General features: G+C 39.5%; 1 protein-coding gene and 1 non-coding gene across 3 annotated transcripts in view; both read left to right on the top strand.

Moving 5' to 3' along the window:
* ITPR2 (inositol 1,4,5-trisphosphate receptor type 2) overlaps nt 1-19745 on the top strand; it is a 556807-nt gene that overhangs the window by 330076 nt on the left and 206986 nt on the right. The window lies entirely within an intron of this gene.
* Nucleotides 4022-4093, top strand: TRNAC-GCA (transfer RNA cysteine (anticodon GCA)). Its single transcript has one exon. It is a non-coding gene; the product is annotated as a tRNA-Cys (tRNA).

Here is a 19745-nt window from a genome sequence, read left to right as displayed (position 1 = left end):
AATAGGGAAGTCCATGACCTTGTTTCAATTCCCGTACTTATTTAAAACCCATACATCCAAGTATGGTCCTATCTAAGGTAATGGGAGTTAGGACTTTAATTGTAAATTTTGAGGGTTACAATGTGAAGTGAACAATGCAAAGAAATAGAGGAAAACAGTAAAACAGTGAAACAAGAAAGACTAGAGATCTCTTTAAGAAAATTGAGATACCATGGGAACATTTCCTGCTAAGATAGGCACAATAAAGGACAAAAATAGCAAGGACCTAACAGAAGAAGAAGAGATTAAGAAGAGGTGGCATGAATACACAGAAGAACTGTACTAAAAAGCTCTTAATGACCCAGATAACCATGATGGTGTGATCCCTCACCTAGAGCCAGACATCTTGGAATGTGAAGCCAAGTGGGCCTTAGGAAGCATTATTATGAACAAAGCTAGTGGAGGTGATGGAATTCCAGCTGAGCTATTTCAAATCCTAAAAGACGATGCTGTGAAAGTGCTGTACTCAGTATGCCAGCAAATTTGGAAAACTCAGCAGTGGCCACAGGACTAGAAAATGTCAGTTTTCATTCCAATCCCAAAGAAAGGCAATGCCAAAGAATGTTCAAATTACCATACAATTGCACTCATTTCACATGCTAGCAAGATTATGCTCAAAATCCTTCAGGCTAGGCTTCAGCAGTACCTGAGCAGAGATCTTCCAGATGTTCAAGCTGGATTTAGATAAGGCAGAGAGAGGCACCAGAGATCAAATTGCCAACATCCGTTGGATCACAGAAAAAGCAAGGAAATTAAAAAAAAAAAATCTACTTCTGCTTTGTTGACTATGTTAAAGCCTTTGACTGTGTGGACCACAACAAATTGTGGAATATTCTTGAAGAAATGGGAATACCAGACCAACTTACCTGCCTCCTGAGAAACCTGTATGCAGGGCAGGAAGCAACAGTTAGAACTGGACATGGAACAATGGATTGGTTCCAAATTGGGAAAGGAGTACATCAAGGCTGTATATTGTCACCCTGCTTATTTAACTTATATGCAGAGTACATCATGTGTAATGCCGGGCTGGATGACTCACAAGCTGGAATCAAGATTGCTGGGAGAAATATCAATAACCTCAGATATGCAGATGATACCACTTTAATGGCAGAGAGTGAAGAGGAACTAAAGAGCATCTTTAATGAAGGTGAAAGAGGAGAGTGGTAAAGCTGGCTTAAAACTCTACATACAAAAAACAAAGAACATAGCGTTGGATCCCATCACTTCATGGCAAATAGCTGGGGAGAAAGTAGAAACAGTGTCACATTTCATTTTCTTGGGCTCAAAAATCACTGTGGATGGTGATTGTAGCCATAAAATTAAAAGACGCTCCTTAGAAGAAAAGCTGTGACAAACCTAGACAGTGTATTAAGAAGCAGAGACATCACTTTGCCAACAAAGGTCTGTAGAGTCAAAGTGTATTTTTTCCAGTTGTCGTGTATGGATGTGAGAGTTGGACCTTAAAGAAGCCTGAGTGCCAAAGAATCAATGTTTTCAAACTGTGGTGTTGGAGAAGACTCTTGAGATTCCCTTGCATAGCAAAGAGATCAAACTAGTCAGTCCTAAAGGAAGTCAACTCAATATTCACTGTAAGGACTGGGACTGAAGCTGAAGCTCCAATACTTTGGCCACCTGACTCGAAGAACCGACTCCTTGGAAAAGACCCCGAGGATGAGATTGTTGAATGGCATCACTGACTCAATGGACATGAGTTTGAGCAAATTCAGGGAGTTGGTGATGGACAGGGAAGCCTGGCGTGCTGCAGTTCATGGGGTGGCAAAGAGTCTGACTCGACTTAGCAAATGAACAACAGCAACAACCTCGGTCTTTAATCTACACGTAGATAAGACGTGTTCACATGTTTTCTGAGCTTGATTCTCATTTGCTCATTTGGTTGAGGGCAGCCAAAATGCACTGAGCAGATTGCTGGTATTTATAAGCAGAGATTTAGGAGGTTATTTCTAAATATTATTATTTAAGTCAGTCTACACCAACAAAGAAACAGAAAAAGGTGTTTTCTTTCCTCTTGTTTCATATCTTGGATTAATGTTGAAAGAAAACTGTTGATTGGCATAAAAATTCCAGTGATGCTCGGAATTACATGGATAAATGTTTGAGCATAAAATTGGAATACTATATAGATCTGACTGGTTTTGAAAACAGAAAATGGGAAAATTTGATAGAATTTAATATTTGTGTTATTATTATTTAGTCTTAGCCTGACATAGTCCAGTTTTTTCCTTGGGTACTTTGACAGTGTTTCAGCACAAGCTGAAAGAGTTGGAAGTTTCAGATATGATCTTTTGGAGTTTATTTATTCCAAATTAAAGAATTATTCTGGAGTATCATTTTAGCAGTTTATCAGTCTGGTCTTCTCAATAAAAATTAAACACTTAAAATCCTTCATTGAAAAGTATTCTTTTGGAGTTTTGCTGGTTGTACAGTGGTTAAGAATTCGCCTGCCAGTGCAGGGACATGAGTTCAATCCCGGGTCCAGGAAGATCACACATGGGGGAGGGCGGCTAAGCCCGAGCTCCACACTATTGAGCCTGAGCTCTAGAGCTCGGGAGTTGCAGCTACTGAGCCCACGTGTCACAACTGCTGAAGCCCTCGCGACCTAGAGCCTGTCCCGTAACACAAGACGCCACCGCGATGAAAGGGCCGCAGACCACAGCCGGGGAAAGGCCCAGGCAGCAGTGAAGACAGTACAGCCAAAAATAAATAAATTTTTTTTTTTAAAAGAAACGTATGCTTTTTCTAGAGGAGGGCTTCCTGTTATTTGTAAAATTCCCATACACATTTTTATTTATTTTGTTAGGTACCTGTTTTTTTAAAATGGTTATTTCTAATACTCACATAAAATAAAAGTTGAAAAACGAAGCGCAGCCAGGAACACTATTATCCTAGCCTCTGTACCTGTTCCTTGCGCCTGTCTGTGGGATGAAGTGGCAAGTTCTCCTTATTTTAAGGAAGAAAATAACTCATGTCATAGTATTGTTTTTGTAAATATTCTGGCTTATAGAACATTTTTCTGATATTTTAAAGCGGTGTTACTTTATTTTCTTATGAGTGAAGTTTTTTATATATTTAAAATCAAGTCTCTCCTGCCAACAAATGTAAATAAGTAGTACCAGAAAAATATTTTAAGATCCAGTCACACAGTAATTCCTTCTGCTCTTACACAGGTAACTATATAGCTAAATTAAGATTAGCTATATAGTTTTTGTTTTGATTTTGATATAATCTTTCCCGTGGGATTCTAAATGGTCACTTCAATAACTGCACAAGAAAAAAATTTTCGTGGATCATTCAGGTAAACATTTATATACATATGTAAAGCAGTAAACATGAGATATAGAACATGGTATTTGAAAATCATAGGTGTATGTGAGAAAATATCACCTATAAATAAAAATTACACTAAAGTACAGGATCCTGGGAGTGGAGAGCCAGTCTGAGCTATATAAGAACAGGCATCATCAGAGTATTTCTTAATGGATGTATCTTTTTTTTGAAAAAAAAAGAAAAAATAACACAAACCCCAGAAGCATTTTTAAAAACTGCTATTTATACCTGTCCACTGCAGAATTTCTCTAAGTTTAGTTTTTTTTACTCCAATTTAATATACATGACCATTTTATAGTAAATGAACAATTAGAAGTAGGTTATAGACATTAATGTGAAAATCTCTTTTTTTCCCTGATTTTTTTTGTTCACTGCTGATATTTTCAGTGCATTTACTGACGTGTCTTCCACACGTAATGCTGTAGTGTATTATGCTTGTCTGTACTTGACATTTGCCTGAGATATTTCAGTTGGCAGAATACAATGAGCTGCATCAGGAAAGTGCAGTGAATATTGTTAGTGCTCCAAGGGAGCCACATACAGAAGTGAACTTGCTCAGCTCCCAGCCATTTATCTTCTCTCTTACTTTTAAGGATATTTGCAATAAAAACCATTTGCTGTAATTGATTGGTTTTCTTCCCTGGTGGCTCAGTTGGTAGAGAATTTGCCTGCAATGCAGGAGACCCAGGTTCGATCCCTGGGTTGGGAAGATCCCCTGGAGAAGGAAAGGGCAACCAACTCCAGTATTCCTGCCTGGAGAATCCCATGGACAGAGGAGTGTGGTAGGCTACAGTCCATGGGGTCACCAAGAGTCGGACACGACTGAGCGACTAACCACGGCACAGCACAGCACCAAAGATACTAGATATACTAGATAGATTTCAGTGACCTGAGAAGAAGTGCTGTTCCAGTCGGCTTATCCCTGCAGGTTTTCATAAGGATGGGTATTGTTATAACAAGTGACTAAGGAAGAATATGAGAGAGGATAAGATAGATGATATTTTCCTGGGATAGATGCAGTGTTCCTAGATGATCTAAGTGTGTTGGATTTCATGTAGCCCCACATGAAAATACAGCACCGTGTATTTCTAAATTTCAGCAACCTTAGAAATAGGTTCTAATTCAAACTGTCTGTTACTGTAAGGGTTTGAGATAAACCACTTAAACAGCATCCTTCTCCCAGGATTTGGAAGTATTGAGAGACATAGAAGTCAGTCAGATTGAGGTCAAAATGCCAGCTTACTGACCAGAATATCCAACTGAAAAATGTGCTTCCAATTTGTGGATATGTTTGCTAATATTTTGCCCCAACCTAATAACAACCCCAGATTCCCCCAAAGGGCAGGCCTCCTAGAATGTGGCAGAGAGGAGCCCAGAATTCATCTGCTCTCGTGGTCAAGAAGAACTCAGGAGAAGCTCTGCTAAGCATCTTCCTAGTCCTTCATTCCAACTCACCAATCAGATAAGGTGCTCCCATTTTTACGGGGGAAGTGAGCTGGCAGAGACAGGTCATAAGTGGCACTAATAGGAGTTCTTCCACCCAGGGGCACACGAGGTGAGGAAAAAGGAACTTCTCCACTGACCTTTCTCCATCTGTTGCTGTTGTTTCTCCCTTGGGAGTATTATTTCATTACATAATGAATTTTAATTGCCTTTATCCATGCTAAGTTCATGTTGTTATAAGAAATACTGTATATGTATGTGCTCACTCAGTCATGTCCTACCCTTTGTGACCCAATGGACTGCAGCCCGCCAGGCTCCTCTGTCCATGGGATTCTCCAGAAAAGAATACTGGAGTGGGTTGCCATTTCCTTTTCCAGGGGTATATGTATCCTTGCTTTATAGATTGGGAATACTAGGTTTTAACTTTTTTCTTTTTTTCATAGAAACATATTGATTAATAACATGCCATCAATACAGGTACCTCAATCTGTGCTACTGCTAAGCTGTACATAATTGCCAATTTTGATGTTAAATCCTTTCTTTGTGAGCTTGAGAACCCCTAGTATAGGTCTGTGTTAGTCTAGATTGACTAGAGAAAATTTCTCTGAAATGAATATTTGGAACTGATTTTCTCTGCAGGTTTACCTGTAAACCTGAATTGAAAGATGCTGGTTTCATTTCCATTGCTCAAAATGCTGAGCATTCCGCTGTATCAGAACCATTCTGATTGGTTGGACAGTGTTTAATAGAATTCCCAGGATGTGACGGCACTGTTAGCCATTATACTCTTCATCGTTGATGACACACACTTATCAAAAGCCTGCTTCCTACAAAGTACAACACCACCAAGTTATGAGGCACCAGGAGGTATCAATTATCTGCTCACAGGAAGTTTGTGCCCTAGGGTAGAATGCATGCCAGGCAAGTCCATGTGAAGAGTAAATAACGTGAGTTAAGTCTGTGCTACCTGCTAAATGAATTATATAGACGTTAGAGGCAGAATGTGAAGTCATGAACCAAAGTCATTTTTGACAGGTTAGGGATGGCTACAAGCCATTTCCTAGGAATTATTCATAAAGTTCGAGACAGTAAAAATGAGTGTTGCTACAAACTTTGCAGGAATAGATTATAATGAGGTTTTTTTGGTCCTAGGAAATTTCAGGAGGGAGGTAGAATTTTAGCCGGTCCTTCGCTATCCCAGGGACAGAGTCATTCTCATACTGTGTGCTGTGCCTATGCTGTGCCTCTGAGTCGTGTCTGACTCTTTGCGACCCCGTGGAATGTGGCCTGCCAGGCTCCTCTGTCAATGGGGATTCTCCAGGCAAGAATACTAGAGTGGACTGCCATTTCCTTTTCCAGGGGATCTTCGAAACCCAGGGATCAAACCCAAGTCTCCAGCGTTGCAGGCGGACGCTTTACCATCTGAGCTACCAGGGAAACCCCATTCTCACACTGCATTCCGTTGCATTCCACTGATTAGTAAGCAGTATTACCATCTACCAAGCTCCTTAACCAAAACCTTAAGTGTCATTCTTGATCCCTCTTTCCTCTCAGCAAGTTGTCAGCAAGTTGATTCTACCTATAATGTTTCTTCAACACACCCAGCTCTCTATTTGCCCTGCAGTTCCCTGGTTTGGACCCGTTTCCTGACGACATTATCATCTCCTGCCTGGACTACCCCATGATTACCTAATTCATCTCTGTGCTTCCCTTGTTTGTAACCCCCGGTCCATTTTTTTCTATAGAATAATAGTTGTAATCAGGTGATGCCATTCTTCTGTTAAAATCCTCTGATGTTTTTCTGTTGCTCTTTAAAAGAAAAGTTACATTTCTTACCAGAATAAATAAGACTCTACATGACCTAGCTTGTGCCATCTTTTTCATCTTTCTTTTACTTTACTATAAAGATAGCCACATAATGTCCGTTATGTTCCTCAAACAAAAGGATCTCTTTCTATTTAGAGGTTTTGCACTTGCTGTTCCTTCTGCCCAGAATGCTGATCCTCTGGCTATTACCACACCTGTTTCCTTTCATCCTTTAGGTCTTAGTTCAGATGTCGCATTCTTAGCTCAAATGCCTTTTTTTTTTGCCTGATGACCCCATCTAAAATAATTTCCCTCAATTGTCTCCTATTATACTCTCTATTGTGTCTCCCTCTATAGCCCTATAACTCCATGAGAATAAAACTCTTCTCTTTTGTGTTTATTACTGTATCTGCAGTACACATCACTGCATTTTGAATTATCCAATAAACATTTGTAAAATGAATAGAGAATGCAGCTTATACAAGCAGAGCAGAAAGACAGTGGTCTTGCAGTCTGGGTGAGAGTGTGAGCAAAGTGCGGGATAGTTCAGAATGTGGTTTGTGAACAGATTATCCAGAGCACTGTTCCTGTTAGGGCTTCTGTGTAGCTCAGCTGGTAAAGAAAAGTGAAAGTGAAAGTCGCTGTGCCATGTTCGAATCTTTGCGGCCCCATGGACTATACAGTCTGGAATTCTCCAGGCCGGAATACTGGAGTGAGGAGCTCTTCCCTTCGCCACAGGATCTTCCTAATCCAGGGATCGAACCCAGGTCTCCTGTATTGCAGGTGGATTTTTTACCGGCTGAGCCACCAGCTGAGAGTACTGGAGTGAGTAGCCTATTCCTTCTCCAGGGGATCTTCCCAACCCAGGAATTGAAGCTGGTAAAGAATCCACCTGCAACGCAAGAGACTCCAGTTCAACTCCTGGGTTGAGAAGATCCCCTGAAGAAGGAAATGGCTACCCACTCCAGTATTCTGGCCTGGAGAATTCCATGGACGGAGGAGCCTTGGCAGGCTGCAGTCATATGGTGCCAAGTTTTCTTTTAATTGTACTTGGATATAAATTGGAAAGTAAAACTAATTTAAAGGAGGTCATAAAGCTGTAGGAACAGAATTCACATTGCAGTGCATCAACTTGAAGCTACTGAATGAAGGTTTTTGATCAAGGAGTGACTGTAAGATTAATCCTTCTGTGATACTGTTGGTGAGAAGTGCTGTAGGCAGAGGAGTCATGTAGGAGAGTACTGTAATTGTCCTTCTGAGATTTTATGAAATGTGTTTCTGTGGCTCTTTCACTTGGAAAGGGTATATGTGTCATAAATCCCAAACTGAAAGCTATTAAAAGGGGGTTATCATGCAATCAAGGGCTTCAAAACTTGGACCCTGGGAAGCTTTAAAACTGGAAAGGTTGACAGGGACATATGTATCACTTCTTTTCCATTCCTTGACCGCCTTGTCCACATGGTCGTGATACTCACGTTTTGCATTGAGATCTTTTGAAATTTCCTTTCCCTCTCTTCACCGTGATAAACGGACCTATAGAGCTGGGCTGCAGTGTCACAACTCAACAGTAGGTGTCACCATCTCACAAGTGATTTATTCCACTTTGAGAATTTGTCAAGTCTAACTTAAAGCTGCTGCTGCTGCTGCTAAGTTGCATCAGTCATGTCTGACTCTGTGTGACCCCATAGACGGCAGCCCACCAGGCTCCTCCATCTCTGGGATTCTCCAGGCAAGAATACTGGAGTGGGTTGCCATTTCCTTCTCCAATGCATGAAAGTGAAAAGTGAAAGTGAAGTCGCTCAGTCGTGTCCGACTCCACGACCCCATGGACTGTAGGCCACCAGGCTTCTCCATCCATGGGTTTCTCCTGGCAAGAGTACTGGAGTGGGTTGCCATTGCCTTCTCCGAACTTAAAGCTAGTGTGTTTTATACAAAATAAATTACTGTTTTTTTTATCTCATATCTTTTGAGTTATCAGTTCATAATTATAAATATTTATTCAGATCACATGAAATCAACAAGTTTTGATTGTTGATCTAAATTTAGTTACATATTTAATACCATGATCACATTTTGTTGACAGTTTTGCTGTTTTGTGATTCTTTTTAACAATTGATAGTCAGTTTAGTTTTAGCTACTGTAGTATTATGTTACTTATTTTGATAATATTTAATGTTTGATGGACCTATAGACATATCTTAGAGCAAGAAAAAAATATGGTTTGTGTACTTGGTTTTCATTTTCCTGTTTCCTTTTTTTTCCTTTTCTATCTAATATTTCCACCATCACAGAAAGTTCAATTAGACATCCCTGGTAGAAATTAAACTGCTTTCTTTTGTTAAAGAAAAAAGTCTGAAGATATCACCAGGTGCGAATGTAGATATGTTTTAGGTATGGAATTTTATTCTTTGTTTGAAGGTTTTGTTTGTTTAGTGTGTATTATATTTCACTCTCAGTTTTAGAATTTTTTAACATTAGGGCATAATACTAGTAAAATGGAAAGAAGGCAAAGGTTAAATGTCTAGGCTTATGTGATAGCTCAGTATTTTCTTTCTTTTTTTTTTTTTTTGATAGCTCAGTATTTTCAAATCTAATAACATTACTTTAAAACTAGATATACTTAATATGTTTAAATTGTGCATTCTAATCAATCCTTGGAAATCAGCTAATGAGTATAGAGTATATGAGGGAGGGGATTTATTGGAGCCCCTGTAGCTCATTTTCAGGAATAAGCATCTCATGTCTGACACTTGGCTGTACTCCTTGTAGCTAGTTGTAAATATAATGTAAATGCCATGTAAACAGTTGCCAGCCTGTGGCAGATTTAAGCTTTGCTTTTTGGAACTTTCTGAAGCTTTTTCCAGATATTTTTAATCTTTGGTTGGTTGAATTGGCAGATGCAGAACCTGCAGATAAGGGCTGACTATTACTCTCATACTTCATTTCCACCACCAAATGTAGAAGTCTCCCTGCCCCCTGCCCTTGACTAATTTTCCATCACCAGCAGGGCATGATTTAACCCAATCCTGGCACTATCTGCCTAGAGACAGCATCGATTCCAAAGGTTCCGGGCTCAGTCCCACAAGCCAGCTCCCTCCTTCACATGCCAAAGCAAGTCCAGGTTTTACCCGTGCTTCTGAGTGTGCAGGACTTCCCTGGCGGGTCAGACGGTAAAGCATCTGCTTATAATGCAGGAGATCCGGGTTTGATCCCTGGGGCAGGAAGATCCCCTGGAGAAGGAAATGGCAACCCACTCCAGTATTCTTGCCTGGAGAATCCCACAGACAGAGGAGCGTGGCAGGCTACAGTCCATGGGATGGGATCGCAAAGAGTTGGACATGAGTGAGCGACTTTACTTTCACTTTCACTTTCTGAGTGTGCATGTGTACATGTGCGTGCTCACTCATGTCTGACACTTTGTGACCCCATGGACTGTAGCCCACTGGGCTCCTCTGTCCAAGGGATTTTCCAGGCAAGAATACTGGAATGGGTTGCCATTTCCTCCTCCAGGGCATCTTACCACCCTAGGGATTGAACCCATGTCTCTTGCCTCTCCTGCATTGGCAGGTGAATTCTTTACTCCTTGAGCCACGTGGAAAGCCCTGACCAGCTATAAATTCGAGATTCCCGGGACTCCCTCTTCAGGTTTGATAATTTGCTGGAGTGGCTCACAGAATTTAGGAAAGGCAATTTGCTTACTAAATTACAAATTTGTTGTAAAAGGATAGAACTCAGGAGCAGTGGGATGGAAGGGTGTGAAGGGCAAATATGTGGGAAGGGGGAATGGTGCTTCCCTACCCTCTCCCAGCGCCTCCATACATTCAGCAACCCTGAAGCCCCAACACTGTCCTTCAGGGGTTTTTATGGACCCTTCATCGTGGGCATGATAGATGGCTAATGCCATATCCAGCCCCTCTTCCCTCTCCAGGGAATGGAGGTGGGGAATGAAAGTTACAGACTTCTAATTGTGACTTGGTCTTCCTGGTGACCAGCCCCCAAGCAGGAGCCCATCTGGGGTTACCTCGTTAGAACAAAAGATGTCCTGTCCCCCAGGCACATCTAAGAGATTTAGATGCTCTGTGTTAGATCCACCAATTACTCAGGAAATTACAAGGGTTTTAGGGGCTTTTTGTTGGGAACCAGGGTCAAAGACCAAACATTAGCGGAAACCATGGGCAGAAACTATCATTACTTCACACTAACTGTTCACACTTAATTATATGAAAAGTAGAATTTTTCACATTTGCTTTCTCTGTTGCTTGCTGAGAAACTGCAGTGTTGTATCTTCTGTCCTGGTATAGTCTAGTGTGCTGTGCTACTGATTTTAATGAACTGTTCTTACTTACCAGTAGGGAAATGGTCCCTGTGTTATTATTCACTGCTATGAAACTTTCAAAACATGTGACTGTCCATGTGAACAGCCTGTGCAGATCAAAGCCGCAGGGCATGATTGGAGGAGGCATGGACTGCCAAGCCACGAGGCAGCTAAGGAGGCATCCTCTGCCAACGACGGCATGGGATTATGTAACGCCCACAGTGTCTGGCACCGTGCTGCACTGGAGACACATCACGTGTTGTACAATGCTCTTGGCCCTGAAATTCAATTAGATTGCTTTGAACGATCCGTGAGTCTGCATGAGATAAGCTTTTACTGCTCTCCAATAGAAAGCAAATGGGTTGATTAGCCCCACATAAATTGAGAAATTGCCATCATAATTCCAGCAAGGATATTTGCATTATATATATATCATTGTGCCACAGAAGAGCAGAGTGTAAGCATTATGTAACCTGGATAAATAATGGGGAGAAAACACCCAACCCTCACGACTGAAAAAAATAGATTTTCTTACAGACACTTAGGAATAGATTTTCTTTTTTTTAAAATAGATTTTGCTGTTGTTTTGAGGAATCAGTTTAAAGGCTGCCTGTGTGGTGTTTTTTTTTTCCTTTATGTTTTGTTTGTTTGTTTACACTGTGATCTGTGAGTGAGAATAAAGAAATGGATAGAGTGATAATTTGGTGGGGGTGGGCAAAGGAACTTTGATTAGGAAGAATTTCAAATTGTAAATTCAATGGCCTTTTATATTGAGTGAGTTTACTTTCTTTGTGAATTGTAGATGATCAATTTAAGGAGTTGGGATCTATCTGAAATTAACCCCATGTTGTTTGGCTGAAACTTCTAATATCTTTTCACAAAAGAAGATCTGGGATGGAGGAGGGAAGGTCAGAGTAGATGTTGAGAAATTGAAAACTTGGAAGGAAGGTCAGGATTATCATCGTACTAAGGGCTTAAAGGGCCACTGGGAAACCACCAAAATCAGTGATGTGAGCTTGACTTTCCCGCTTTCTTTTACCCTTGTTTTCCTCCAAATGGGATTTAATTTAAGGCTTCAACCAAAAGCTCTGGTAAGAGCTTAAAGTCCTTTAGAATTGTTTGGGACACTGAATTGAAACAAAAGGTGCCAAAATGCAATGCAGAGAGCTTCCGTTTTGTTCTGTCAATGGGGATTAAAGAGTACAGTTCCTTTGTGGTTTTAGGCAAGGTGGTCTTGAACTGATGGCAGAAAAACCACCATCATTGTAGCTTTTTCCCTGTTGGAAAAAGCTTTTATTTCTCTCCTAACCTTTGAAATCCTTAGAACACGAATTTGCTCACTGCAGCTTAATATCCTGCCTTTTAGTCTAAGTTGATATTCCTAAGTGAGTTGTTTTCTAACATGTCATAGTAAAACCCAGATTTTAACAGTTTTGACAGATTATCTAAATTTTGTGAGATTTAACAGGCATAGATATTTCTACTGGTTTAATTTTTCTAACCATTGGCAGCAGGTATTACTACTGTCATTTTTATTAAGCAGAGGGAAAATTGATGGGTAGAGGAGTACAATGAGCTTCCCAGGCTGACACTGCAAGTAGGTGACTGGATAGAGGTTCCAAAAGAGATCGTAAGCATTCTCATCCTACTGTGTGTTAATGGTCCTCAAATGCTCTTCCATGGACTAGGGCTAGACTGGCCCATATTTCAAAGAAATCCTATTTTATTATGCCTAGAGTGAAGGTCTCAGATTTTATCATTTTAAAATAGCTTCCCAGGTGCTTCTGATGTAAGATAAGAGTTGGTAGCTACTTCTTGTTTAATATTCTGAACTATAGAGATAGCATTAGAACATCTCTATGCTCTACTTCAAATATATTTCTTCTCTGTTTGTCCTTCTGGTGTGTGTGTGTGTGTGTGTGTGTGTGTGTGCTTGTTGTTGTTGCTTAGTCAGTGAGTCATGTCCAACTCTTTTTCTATGCAATGGACTGTAGTCCACCAGGCTCCTCTGTTTATGGGATTTCCCAGGCAGGAATACTAGAGTGAGTTGCCATTGCCTACTCCAGAGGATCTTCCTGACCCAGGGATCTAACCCAAGGCTCCTGAATTGCAGGTGGATTCTTACCACTGAGCCACCTGGGAAGCCCATAAATATGAATATATGTATATAAACACACACACACATATATATTCAAACCAAATTGTAAAAACATAGTTCTTTTTGTTGTTGTTGTTTTTTGGTAAATTTTTAATAGAAAATATATCTTTTCAAAATGGACAGAAAACATCTTGTGGTTAACAGAGTAGTATTTTATAATAGTCAAAAGAAAATAGTGGGAAATATAATTCAATGAGTGGCATCTGTTATTAAGGCTAGCTAGCCTCCCAGTCTTAAACTGATGCCAGGGTGTAACTTTGTTAATGAGGGAACCCAGAGTTCCTTTATTGAGTTGGTGTTGGAAGGATAGCTCATTCTCATCAGTGGATATAACTTGCTGCTGCATCTTTGCAAAATAGTAAAAAGGGACTAACACATCCCCTGGCCCTACCACAATTGTCCTTTTTTTCCTTTCCCTGCTGGCATCTTTAAAAGATGATGTGTGATTCATCATTGCAAGGCTGGGGCTCCATGAGCACCCTTCCTTTCTTCATCTCATTCCCCACCTCCATCCCCCACCTTGTCTTTTTGCAAAGATCATCTGGTTTTGTACCACAAATATTTGTCTTAAAGGCAGGTGTTTGCAAAAGTCAAATTAAGTATGTGAACCTAACCTGCTTCGTGACCAAACATTATTGTTTCGGCTTTGGATAGATGCAGAATGGGACTCTGAATGCCTGCAATGAATCTGAAAAATTTTGACAGTTCTAAGTTAATAGCCAGCATACAGACAACTTGGCAGAATATGTACTTTCTAGAAACACATTTTTAATGATTCAGCTGTCACAACGGGTTTACCAAGTATATGATTGGCAGATATATTAGGCATTTTAAATTAAATTTTATATGATACTAGTATTACATAATTAATAGAAATAATTTTCCATGTGTTATACTTAAAAGGTAAATGATAATAAAGTATGATACGGTTTTCTGAACTTCAGTTGTGAGTAAATAGCTTTTCTTGGCAAATGAACCACATATTGTCAGTTTTTCACTGTTGAAAATGCACCATCTCACAAAAACGTCTTCAGGTAATAAGTGAAATCAGCATTATGAAAGCTGGTTAGCTGGAGTTTCTTTTTGAGGATTTATACCATAGAAAGGAAACTACTTAAGGGCAGAATCTGGGTCTCTAATGTACATTCTTTCAGAATGACTCATATTGTTATATTAATGTGATTATGTTTGGTCCAGGAAATAATTCATTCAGATTCTCTGAAAGGAAATTGTACTTCTTACCTAAATGAATTCTCCCCAGTGCCTGACTTGTCTTGTATAGTTTTCCAAAGTTGTATCAACCTATAGATGATACATTTCCACAAATATCTAATAAAGTTCGTAAGTAGTATGTGCTTTAAAATTTGTTTTAAAAATTTGCTTGGTGTATTAATTGGATTTGAGTCAGGAAAAAGGCACAAGTTATTTTAATAGATTAATATGAAGAATTGTCAATTAGGAATTGAAGAAGTAAACGGCTAAGATGGTAACAATAACCCTATATGCAAAACAGAAAAAGAGACACAAATGTACAGAACAGACTTTTAGACTCTGTGGGAGAAGGCGAGGGTGGGATGTTTTGAGAAAACAGCATCGAAACATGTATATTATCTAGGGTGAAACAGATCACCAGCCCAGGTTGGATGCCTGAAACAAGTGCTCAGGCCTGGTGCACTAGGAAGACCCAGAGGGATCGGGTGGAGAGGGGAGATCGGGATTGGGAATACATGTAAATCCATGGCTGATTCATGTCAATGTATGACAAAAACCACTACGATATTGTAAAGTAAATAGCCTCCAACTAATAAAAATAAATGGAAAAAAAATTTTAAAAAATAAAAAATAAAAACACACTTGAAGTATGGTATGGAAAGCAACTTCTAGAAGCAGCTATCATCCCTAGGGCGGGAGCAAGGGGAAGTGATTGGGAATCACTAAAACTTAAAAACTTAGCAGAGGGGACTGGTGTGGCTGGATCAGATTTCTGAGTCCTGTGGCAAAGACCAGGAGCAGATTTTTGGGGGAAAAGCATTATGAAAAAACTACAGACTGGGTTAGGTGTGTGTGAGTGCTAAGTCACTTCAGGCATGTGCAATTCTTAGCAACCGTATGGACTGAAGCCTGCCAGGCTCCTCTGTCCATGGGATTCTCCAGGCCAGAATACTGGTGTGGATTGCCATACCCACTTCCAGGGGATCTTCTTGACCCAGGGGTCAAACGCAGGTCTCTTACATCTACTTGCATTGGCAGGCGGGTTCTTTACCACTAGTGCCACCTGGGAAGCCCAGATTAGGTGTCGCTGTGGGCAGGAATCACCCCTGTCAGAATAATGTGTGACTGGAAAGCCACATACAAGAACAGGAAGCCAACGCAGGAAGTCTGCAGGAAGCCAACAGGAAAGAAGGAGCCTCTTCCTCCAGCCCTGTACACTCTCTCCTGCCTCCTATTGGCAGAGCCTTGTTTGAATTCAGCCAGCAAAGCAGAAATGAGGTTTATTAAGCCCCAGCCCCTGCATCATAAGAGTTGATCTGGAGCTGAGAATCCATAGCTTAATAACTGGAATTGTTATTTGTTTAGTTGCTCAGTTGTGTTTGACTGTTTGCAACCCCATGGAGTGTAGCCTGCCAGGCTCCTCTGTCCATGGGATTGTCCAGGCAAGAATACTGGAGTGGGTTGCTATTTCCTTCTCCAGGGGATCTTCCCGACCCAGGGATGAAACCTGTGTCTCTTGTGTCTCCTTCATTGGCAGGTGGGTTCTTTACCACTGAGCCACCAGGGAAACTCAATAACTGGCATGCTCGACTTTTAAGTAACTTAAGGAAATTCTCTCAATTAAAAATTATTTGAAGTTTAGTTTTTTGAACAGTTAATATACCATGTGGTACAAAAATATAAACAGAATGATGTTCCTTTCACCTTCAAACCCTCCCATCTACTTCCAACCAGATAATGACTGTTATTTGTTTATTATATATACATTCAGGGCTTCCTTGGTGGCTCAGAGGTAAAGAATCTGCTCATAATGCAGGAGACCCAGGTTTGATACCTGGGTCGGGAAGACCCCCTTGAGAAGGAAATGGCAACCCCCACTCCAGTATTCTTGCCTGGGAAATCCCATGGACAGAGGAACCTGGTGGACTACAGTCCATTGGGGTCGCAAAGAGTCGGACACAACTGAGCAGTTGAGCAGGCATATACACATTCAGTCTTTATTCATTCACATGCAAATGCAAATGCATATTCATTCTTTTTTATTGAAGTGTAATTGATTGACAATGTTGTGTTAATTACTGCTGTACAGAAAAGTGATTCAGTTATACATACATATGTGTGTATACATACATATATATATATATACACATTGTTTTTTAAATATTCTTTTCCATTATGGCTTATCATAGGGTATTGAATATAGTTCTCTATGCCGTATAGTGGGGCTTCCCTGGTGGCTCAGAGGTTAAAGCGTCTGCCTGCAATGCGGGAGACTCGGGTTCGATCCCTGGGTTGGGAAGATCCCCTGGAGAAGGAAATAGCAACCCATTCCAGTATTCTTGCCTGGAGAATCCCATGGATGGAGGAGCCTGGTGGGCCACAGTCCACGGGGTTGCAAAGAGTCGGACACGACTGAGCGACTTCAGTATATAGTAGAACCTTGTTGTTTATCCATTCTGCATGTAAAAGCTTACATCTATATATATGGAAAGATTTTCCAGATAAATGCATTATAATGTATTAATAAGCAATGATGTGATTGAAAAAAAGAAAGCTTACATCTGCTAACCGTACCCTCCCACTTCATCCCTCCCCCAACCCCCTCCCCCTTGGCAACCACCTGTCTGATCTCTATGTCCCTGATTCTGTTCCAGAGATAGGTTCATTTTTGTCATGTTTTACACTCTACATAGAAGTGATATCATATGGTATGCAAATACTTATGCTTATCTTTGTTATCATATTACTTCTCATACCACTTTTTGGCACCTTGGTCTTTTTACTTAACAGTCTATCTTGTTGATTTTGCTGTATTCATACATAAAAAACTTCATCATGTTTTGGAATCTCATTACCTTAATGAATTCTCTTACTGTTTTCAGTAGTTTTAAATTTTATTCTCTTTGGCATTCTCAGGATAAAATGACATCATCTGCAAATACTGATAGTTTCCAAATTTTCTGTCTCTAAAATCATTTCTCTCTGATAATTGTTTTGGCTTGTACATTCAGCACAGTGTTAAATATTAATGGTAGTAGTGAACATCTTTGTCTGCTTCTGGCTTTATTGGCAGTGTTTCTAATGTTTCCTATTTAGCATGATGTTGAATTTGGGGATAAGTATATTACTTTGTTAAAGAAATTAGCCATTTATTTAGCTGATTTTTTAAGATCAGAAATGAGGTTAAATTTTACTAAGTGGATTTTTACCATCTATAGGGCATGACCAACCATATGACTTTTCTTTTTAAACTTAATATAGTAAATATATTTCCTTTAACTTCCTATTTGTTAATAGTTTTCTTAGAATTCTTAATATTGAGCCATCTTGGTATTCCTGGAACAGAGTCCACTGAGACATAGAATTGTTAATACACCCACATACACACACACAAAAAAATGATACTTCTAAAAAATTGTAGGTATTTATTATTGTTGATCACCATTCTTCGAGTTTTTATATCACTTTTACTCTTTCATAAGAAGAATTTGGAAGTTGTTCATGTTTTCCTCTCCTGAAACAGATGGCATTGGGATGATCTCTTCTTTAAAGTTTGGTAGAGTTTTCTGCTCAGCGTTATGTGCCAGCCTGGATGGGAGAGAGGCTTGGGGGAGAATGGGTACAGGTATACGAATGGCTAAAGAGTCCCTTCACTCTTTACCTGAAAGTATCACAACAATATACCTCAGTATACAAAATAAAAAGTTAAAAAAAAAAAAGTTTGGTAGAATTTTCCTGTGAAACTCTCTGGAGTTGGCACTTTTTGGGTGTTTAGCTCCTTTGATGTTTTTCTCTATTTCTTCTATAGAAATGGACCTTTTAGATTTTTTTGTTTGTTTGTTTCATTTTGGCTCAACTCTGTTGAATTATATTTTACTAGAATATTATTTTTTTCAGGTTTTGAAGAAAAATGTTATATGGAGATGAAAAATTATGTTGATCATAGAAAATCTTATGATCATTTAATTTTTTTGTTTCTTTCATTGTTCCCCCTTTGCAGTTTATTACTTAGTGTTTTATATTATTTCTTTACTCTGTCAGATGATTAATCTTTTCATTTTTTCCAAAGGAATTTTAAAAGTTTATTAGTGCTGCTGTTTGTATTTCTAATGCATTACATTACACTTCTGTATTTAAAATTTTATCTGGCTTAAATTTTTGCTAGTTTTTATTTTGGGATATGACATTTAATTTACTTTTATTGGTACAAAGGTTTCAGTTCAGTTCAGTCACTCAGTCATGTCTGACTCTTTGTGACCCCATGGACTGCAGCATGCCAGGCTCTCCTGTCCACCACCAGCTCCCAGAGGTTACTCAAACTCAAGTTCATCAAGTTGGTGATGCCATCCAACCATCTCATCCTCTGTCGTCCCCTTCTCCTCCTGCCTTCAATCTTTCCCTCAGGGTGTTTTCCAGTGAGTCAGTTCTTCGCATCTGGTGGCCAAAGTATTGGAGTTTCAGCTTCAGCATCAGTCCTTCAGGACTGATTTCCTTTAGGATTGACTGGTTTAGGACTATGAATTTTTCTTCTAGCACTGCTTTACTTATATGCTATAGCATCTCTCTCAGTATAGGAATTTACTCGTTGTTGTTTTCTAGAAATTCTTCAATTTAGTTTGAATTCTCTCTCTGGCCCAAATGTTTAAGGAGAGTGTATTATTTACCAGATGCAGGAGGTCTTTTGTTTTCAGATTTTAAAAACTGATCTCTAGTTTCTTTTTTGTTATCATTATAGTCTTAAAGTTTTCTTTACATTTAGGAAAATTCTGTTATGTCTTTAAGTATTTATTCTCTTTTGTTTCTATGGTTTGCTTCCTTATACTTCTAGATTATGTATATGTTGTTTTCATTCCCTATCTTCTGTTTTTTTCACTTTTGCTTTTAATTTTTAAGAAATTACTTAACGTCCATGTTGTTTTCTTTTTCTTGTCTGTCTTCTGTGTCTCATCTCTGTAGTGTCCCTTCAAATTATTTACTCATTTCTGAAGAAATGTTTTCTTAGTTTCATCTCCTATTGTATTGTCCACAGTCTTTTTATGAATTTTTTTTGCTCTGCTGTGTTCATTTCTAAATGTGATGTCATTATAACTTAAACGAAAGTGTGTTGAAATATTTTGGTAGCAATTTTAATCTGTATGTATAATTCACATGGGTGATATATATTGATTCGTTTTGCTGTTGTGTTTCACCTTTTCCATCCTTTCATGTCCCTTTTCATATGTTGTTTCTGTTGATACAACCAATACTTTACAGGAGGTCTTAGCGGTCCAAAAGCACTTTCCTTTTCTGCCGCCACAAAGACAGAACCGTCTTACAAACATGGTGACTCTAGCTCCTCGGCCCGTCTCACGTTGCTTTCCTCACTTTCATCCTGACTTCTAGTGATCTAACGTGGAATGTAGCTTTTGTGGATTGGAGGGAGGGTAT

This window comes from Dama dama, chromosome 22 (assembly GCF_033118175.1).
Source record: "Dama dama isolate Ldn47 chromosome 22, ASM3311817v1, whole genome shotgun sequence".
NCBI classification, from domain to species: Eukaryota; Metazoa; Chordata; class Mammalia; order Artiodactyla; family Cervidae; genus Dama; species Dama dama.
This window is presented reverse-complemented; position numbering and strand designations above follow the sequence as displayed.